At 50.3% G+C, this 7,755-nt stretch overlaps 1 long non-coding RNA gene across 2 annotated transcripts; it reads left to right on the top strand.

Moving 5' to 3' along the window:
- On the top strand, positions 5,085-7,755 carry LOC110436426. 2 transcript variants are annotated; one of them, XR_002454296.1, is made up of 3 exons: positions 5,085-5,640; positions 6,988-7,081; positions 7,713-7,755. It is a non-coding gene; the product is annotated as an uncharacterized LOC110436426 (long non-coding RNA). The 2 variants fall into 2 exon arrangements; XR_002454297.1 differs by having other exon boundaries at positions 6,988-7,077; positions 7,713-7,752.

The following is a 7,755-nucleotide window of genomic DNA, read 5'->3' as shown; positions in this document are numbered from 1 at the left end:
AAATAAAGATTAAAAAATAAATGAGTGATATGCATGAACATCTAGGCTTTAGCTTTTTCTTGTGGCGTGATCCATCCAAAGTACATCATCATACCGACTATTAAAGCCGATATATGAGCCGGGATGTTCCCGTTTAACATTTGACTACCACAAGCTAGACTAGGAGCCCGAATAGTGTGGGGGTATAAACCCCTATACCCTTACGGCTAGACTTGGGCCAGGAGGCTTGGCCCATCACGAGAACAGTTCGAAGCTTGATCCAACTGCTCAGAGTTTTGCGCAAGGAAACAGGACGTGGAGATCAAGCTGGATTCTAGTCGGTTAGAATAGGAATTGATATCATGCTATCTATGGCAATTGTAACCGACTAGGATTAGTTTCCAGATCTGTAACCCTGCCCTCCGGACTATATAAGGACAGGCAAGGGACCCCCCTTAGGACACATTATTCTCTCAACACAAATCAATACAATAAGACACAGGACGTAGGTATTCCGCCCACACGGCAGCCGAACCAGGATAAAAAGCTTCTCCCTATCTTGTGTCACCATTGAGTTCGTAGCTTGCGCACCGTCTACCGATAAACTACTACCGTGGGTATACCCCAAGGTAGATTGCCGACCAGCTTTCGTCGACAGTGGCGCGCCAGGTAGGGGGTGTGCGTACAGCTTTTCTGGCGAACAAGATGGTCATCGTTCTAGCTTCCGCGGCCGTGCCTGAAGGCCTCACGTTCACTGTCGGCCAGATCACATGGACGACGCACGACGGCGACCTCACGACCACGACTTCGGAAGAAACTCAGATCCGATCTGGGATGACAGCGGCATCGGCTTCGACCACGCTGACTGTCGGCGTCTAGACTCGCGATCTAGGCACTGACGAGTATAAGTCTGCGTGACTATCCAAATTCGGATGGTGATGCAAGTGGGACACAGAGAGTTTATACTGGTTCGGGCCAAGAATGCCCTACGTCCAGTGTGGCTGTAGATTCTGTATAACCTTGCACCCAAAGGCGCTTGTAGCAGGGGGTACAAGCTGGTTGCGAGAGAGGGCTAAGTCCCAGGTCTCGGCTTGGTGGTGGAAAGAGTGCGGGTAGCTGCTCTAGAAGAGTGTGATGGTAGTGTATGCGTGCGTGTGTTCTGGACTATGTCCCTTCCAGTTGTGAACCCTGGCTCCCCTTTTATAGTCTTAAGGGGAAGACAGGTTTTTACAAGAGTAGATTTCTTCTGTTGAATGGTGAAAACACAGTCCCGACCCTGCTGAGGCTGGTCCATCTCGTCCTTGTGGGATGGTTGACAGCATGGCTACTCCTGTAGAGGGTTACCGAACCCTGTAGGGGTCGCGGGGGTCGGATCGCCGGTACTGCTGCATATCCTGTCAACAGTGGGAAATGACCACAAACAGTGGTGCTGATTTACCTCACCCATTCCCTTTCTACTGTGCGGTAGTGTGCTACAGTGAACAGGGGTAAGGGTGTATAGTGACAGAGGTAAGGCCACAGTGACTGGGGTGGTTGAAACAGTCATCGCCTTGCCCTGCCGCGTTATGGGGGCCGTCGCGTCCGTCATGTCGGGGGAAGTCTTGTTGCCCAGGTGGAGTGGGGTCCGGCGCCCGATCCTTGGACGGGATTGGGCGAAACGGAGCTTGCGTCCGAGACCCTGAGAGGTCGGGCGAGTCGGAACTGGCGTCCGAGGCCCTGAGGGGTCGGGCGAGTCGGAACTTGCGTCCGAGGCCCTGAGGGGTCGGGCGAGTCGGAACTTGCGTCCGAGGCCCTGAGGGGTCGGGCGAGTCGGAACTTGCGTCCGAGGCCCTGAGGGGTCGGGCGAGTCGAAACTTGCGTCCGAGGCCCTGAGAGGTTGGGCGACTCGGAACTTGCGTCCGAGGCCCTGATGATTGTAATTAGTATGTTTCTTCGCGTTTTTTGTTGCTCAGATTTGGGTACCCCTTATTATGATACCCAACAGTAGCCCCCAAGCTTCTGAAGGGGTAGGATTACCTCTTTAGAGGTTCCTTCCCCGGGGACTGCTTTGTAGCTGACTAGGAGCCTTTTACTGTTGTCGGGGGGTGCGCGCGAGCGCACCCGCCGGGTGTAGCCCCCGAGCCTTTTGGAGGAATGGTGTTATTCCTTCAAAGGCTTTCACCCCTTAACATCTTTAGTCTGGAGTGTTTTAAGGGATAGGTTGCGCGTTCTTTACACGTAGTGCCTGTTCCCATCGTGCGAGGAAGCCTCCGAGCCCTTTCCCCACGAGGGTCGATCAGGTTCTTTCTCGTCTTGTAATTACGTCCCTCATTCTTCCTTTCGCTCGGAGGAGGGGTGGGTCATGCCGTACTACCCTCGATGGGCGAGTGACGGCGCTTCCCGGGAGCTACAGGCGGGTAGATCCGAGTGGATGTCCGAGCCCCGTTCGATAGGGGTCGGCTAGTGGCCTTATGGGCACATCTCAAAAAGTACCCGAGGGCAGTCACGGCGGATGTCGGAACCGTTCGTTAGGTTCCGAGGGCTCGATGCCTCCCTCGATGGGATCCCGCTCACGTGACACCCGCATGGGTCTCGGATATGACTTGCAAAGACGCGCCGACTCCCTGTTGGGCTCGGACCTTGGCCTCTATTGTGCTCATCTCCAGTCATCCCTTGCTCGGTCATCCTGAGGCGACTGTTCGAACCTGTGTCGCAGGTCAGTCTCGCAACCTCTGGAACGTAGGTGGCCATGGCCTGGGGATTTTGGGCCTTGAAAGGCTCTCTTCAGACTCGTTCTTTCGCGTCGGGGTCGGGCGAGACGGAATCTGACGCCCGACGGAGACCTCCATGCGACGCTTGGTCAGCGGGGGGTCGGGCGCCGCGTCTCTTGGAAGGAACCGCCCTGTCATAACTTTTTAGGGCGCTCCTTTTGAGGCGCGGCGCGTGGGGACTCGAAACGGCTGTGCCGTCTCGCCCCGGTTTGGACGGGACGTTTTGCCTGCGAATTTAATGCGTGCGTGCGGCGGGCGCGGGAATCGGAGGGAGTTGGCGCTTCGAGTTTTTCACCTGAGTGGGCGACGGTTGCTCTCTTTCTCTCTCTCTTGGCCTTCCTCGTAGGGGCGTGGTCGTGGCTCGCCCCCTTCTATAAAAGCGGCCGCTGGGGTTTTGGTTTCTTTCCTCTCGCTCCTGCGCCACAAAACCTTTGCCTCCTGCCCCTTCTTCTGCCGCCGTCTCTTCCACCTCCATCGCGCAGACTTTCCTCTTCCTCCCAGAGCCATGGCCGGCGTCGAGGCGTGGCCGCCTAGCAACGTGACCAAGTCCGCGCTGGAGGCGCGCGTGAGGGTCGGGATTCTTCGTCCTCTCAAGGACGTCGGGTTCCCGGAATGGATCGTTCCCTCGGCGAACGACAGGGAGCCAAACCCGCCGCCGAGCTACGTGGTGTGCTTCCTGTCGTTCCTAGACCGGGGCTTCGGGGTTCCGGCCGGCCGCCTGATCAGGGCCATCCTCCACTACTACGAGGTGGAGTTACACAACCTGAACCCAAACTCGGTGATGCAGGCCGCCGTCTTTACCACGATCTGCGAGGGGTTCCTGGGGGTTCCTGTCAATTGGAACCTCTGGCTTCACCTCTTCAAGGCGGACATGTCAGCCCGCTATGTGGGGAAGGAGAAGATCCCCCTGCGGGCCGGCAGCTGCACGCTGCAGCTTCGCCAGCAACGGTTCGGACTGTACATCTGGAGCACGATGCCATCGTCAAACCGGGGGTGGCAGAGCGCGTGGTTCTACCTCCGGAATGACGGTGGTCTTCTGTCGAAGTACTCCGGAAAGATGGTGACAGAGGCCCCCCAGAAGTGGGTGTGGGGCGCTCCGGCCGAGGAGCAGAAGAGGCTTGCCCCGCTTCTCGCGGGGCTTCAAAAGTTGAGAGATGCCGAAGTCACTGCGGCCACGGTGGCAATCGCCTTCCACAAGAGGAGTTTGCTTCCACTGGCGCAGCGGCGAGTGCCCATGTTCGAGATGACCCGGGGGGTCCCTTGGGCAGGGACGAGGATGTTGGCCGAACCGATATCGGCCTCGGACATCACCGCCCGGGTCGAGAAGACGACGCACCCAGAGATGAAGAATTCCCGGGTGGTGCCGATGCGCCCTAAAAAGGGCTACATTTCCTTGGTAAGTATGGAATTTTTGCGCCTTCTTTTCGTTTCCTTCTTGCCTTTTCCTTGACTCCTGATCGTCCGCAGAGGATGGGGGTCGTCAAGGACTCCCTGCCCCCTGTCCCAGAGGACAAGGAGATCCGGGCCAAGAATCGGGCCCGGAACGAGGAGCAGAAGAAGGTCAAGGAGGACAAAAAGGCCAAGGCAGCGCGGAAAGCGCAGCAGCGGGAGATCTCCGCCAAGAACCATCGCGAAGCCGAGAAGGCGGGGGTCGCCCCGCCTCCGTCTCCCGAGACTTCGGTCTCGGAGATAGAGGGCGGAGGAGACAGCACCGACTGGCTCGACGAGCTTGCGGAGGAGGATGACGTTATCCCTCCAGCCGGCGGGGGGATCGAGGCCCCGGAGGGTTCGCGGGCCCGAGGGGGGTCGGAGGCCCGAGGTGGGTCGAAGGCCCCCCAGGGGGCCCAAGCGCCGGGGGGCGGACAGGCCGCCCCCCACATTATTGTGGATGATGAGGATAGCGCCCCTCGTGAGGGTTCGGCCCTGGTGGGTCCTCAAGAAGGGGAGAGGGCGTCGGAGGTCGGATCCGAGGCGCTACTGTAACACCCCAGGTGTTTGCCACGAGTTGGACTTTAGGTTTTGAGCTCAAACATGTCATGATAAGTGGTGATGATCATGTTAAGGTTAATCCATGAAAGTAAGCCCCAATTTAAACTTGGATAATACATTTTTGCTTACATATAGACCCATATACACTTGCTCTGGGTCCACATGTCAGCACATATCACACATATATATATACCCCAGCCCTCCACACTCCCTCTCTCAATCCCCCATTTGTCCCAACGCCAAGCACCAGGAAACAGAGGGAGAGAGGAAAAGGAGAGGAGAGGAGAAGAAGAAGAGGAGAGGAGAAGAAGGAGGAGGACGCCCAGCCCTTGCTGGAGGATGACACCAGTGATGAGCTGCTGCTCCCCACGCCCTCATCCTTGCCAAAGATGGTGAAGACAGCCCCAAGCTTCATCTTCTTCAAGCTTAAGCCATGGAGGAGTCCCCATCTCGATCTCCTTCCTTGCTGTGTTCCTGGCTGAACTACTCCTACTGGAGCATCCCAAGACCGTGGTGAGCACATCCCAAAAGCCCATCTCCATCTTCCCCATCTCCCCCTCCCTTTACTGCAGAAAGCAGCAACCCTGCTCCAGTGTCCAATGGTCTTCCATGAAGATTGGTCTTCCCCACCTCTTCCTGCTTCCCTAGGGTTTGTGGGTGACCATGGTGAGTTGGATTTCGCCCTTCACTGAATGAGTTTAGTGTTTAGGTAGAGTTTGGCCATGGGAATAAGTGGATTAGTGAGGGAGAAAAGTTGTTGGAATGTTGTTCCTCGGATTTCAGACTGACAGTTTCTGCAGATTTTCTTGGGGAAGAAATCAAGGCAACTTAGAAGATGAAATAGGTGTTTTCGTCAACTACAAAGTTGTAGAGGACCTTCAGATCTACTAGCTCGTGAAATATCATGATTTTATCCCATCAGGTTTGAGAGTTATGAATTTTCAAAGTTTGCTGTCAGTTTTGAACTGCATGCTGTACAGATCTGAAGTTTGGTGTGTTTTCGACCATGTTAGTTCGAAATTAGATTTTGCTGATAACTAGGAAATTGTAGTGTTTTTCTTGAGCTTTCCAAATTGTTAAAGAACAATAGTTTTGGTTAGTTTGAACTCCAGTTATGTATTTCTGAAGTTTATATCAGTTTTCTGTCCTAGTTGTGCAGTGGTGCTTGTTTGTGTTTGTCTTCAATCTTGTCTACCTAGGAATCAGGCCTATGCTATAATTAGAAATCTATAGAGAATTTCCTAGACTTTCTAAAATGCTAAAGAACATAATTTGTCATAGCCTTTATCTCCCTATATGTTTTCCCTAAGTGATTGTACTACTGCTGTCCTAAACTTTCAGGTTTTGCAATTGCATAATGTTAGCTATGTGCATACCCTCACTGGAGTGTATTTCTTATATGCAAAAAGGGATGAAGTATGGTTTCGTTGCCATATTATGGTGATATTGTGGCCTGAGAAATACTAACATAGCAATGTGTTTACCGAACATGGTGATCTTTAGTTTTATCTTGCTCTCACATGTTTTCTTGCATAGCAATTTGTCTTTTAATAGAGGTTGCTATGATTATTCAAATGGCATAAAAAGAGTTTATTTAGGAGTGTCCACTATGTTTTCTGGTGTTCTTTAGATTTATGCAAACTGTTGGTAACAATGGTTTTGCTCAAAAGCATGTTTGAAACATAAGTTAATAATTAATTGTTTGCAATTGTTGTTTCTGGACAGTTTGTGGAACTGTTTGGATTACAATAGGTAAATGATGTCTTCTGGGAATCTTGTTTATAGCAACGTTGTAGATAATTCACCTATCTAGCTGCTGTTAAAATTTGGTGGTAATTGGTTATGTGGTTTGTATGTTATGGCTGTTTAAAGTTGGGTTTTAGAAATGGTTGCTCTCTGTCCTGTTAGGACCTGATTCAGTAATCCTAATATTTCGACCAGCTTAAGTTGAGAATTATGCTTTGATGTCTAAATATCAAATGTATATAAATTCTTAAGCTTTCCAGAATGTCTTCTTGCATGTCTTTTGGAGTTATGTAACTCCAGTTATGATTTAAACAAGAAGCTGTTGTGGGCTGTCCTAAAAATGATAGATTGCTTTTATAGTTGTTTGCTTGGTATATTGCTATGTGTGATATTTTGTGATCGAATGAGCTCTTGATGTTTATAACAAAGTTGTTCACAATTTAGTAAGATTTCTAGAGAGTCCATAATCATAATTTGTGGACATGTGAAAATGATGTTATAACTGTTTAATGTGGCATGACAGGTCTTGTCTATGCTTTGGACAGAGATGTCTTCATGGGGTTAATTGACCTTGTTAACTATGAAATCATCTTAAGATGATAATAATAAAGTTGTAGGTAACTTTATAAGCTTTCTACGAAGTTAATAATCATGTTTGTTGGAGGTCTACAACTCCAGTTATGCTTGTTTAAAGTGTCTATCAGTTTTCCACCTATAATTGTACCCTACTGTTTGGGGCAACATGAGCAGTCCTGATTGTGCAATGAATTTCATAGTATAAATTATGTTTGCTGTGAAACTTGTCTATACAAAAGTTGTAGATAACTCTTTCATATAGCTTTTGTTAGAGTTTCATATCATTTGGACAAATGGTTTCTGAGTTATAAGGGTATTAAGTTTATCTGTCAAAATGCTTGATCTCTGGAATTCCTGGACCAGATTCTGTAAATATGTATGTTTGACTTAGGTAACTTTCTAATCATGCTAAGATGATTAAATATGAATTGTATATAATTTTATAAGCTTTCCATAATGTCTTGTTGCATGGATTTTGGGTCTGTAGAACTCTGGTTATGATTTATTTACTCAACTGTTGCATGTATGTCCAGAATTGCTAAAAATGCATGAATGCTTGATTAACTTACATTGTGTGTGGTTTTAAGTGACTCATGTCTTGGTGGTGTTAATTAGTGTTATGTGATCCTATGAAACATGTGTTCATGCACTTGCATCTTGCATGTCATTTAGGTACGCTAGATGAACCACGTGAAGGGCATGACGGTGGACCTAT

This window comes from Sorghum bicolor, chromosome 1 (assembly GCF_000003195.3).
Source record: "Sorghum bicolor cultivar BTx623 chromosome 1, Sorghum_bicolor_NCBIv3, whole genome shotgun sequence".
NCBI lineage: Eukaryota > Viridiplantae > Streptophyta > Magnoliopsida > Poales > Poaceae > Sorghum > Sorghum bicolor.
Note: the sequence above shows the minus strand (reverse complement) of the source record. Positions and strands in the feature narration are given on the sequence as shown.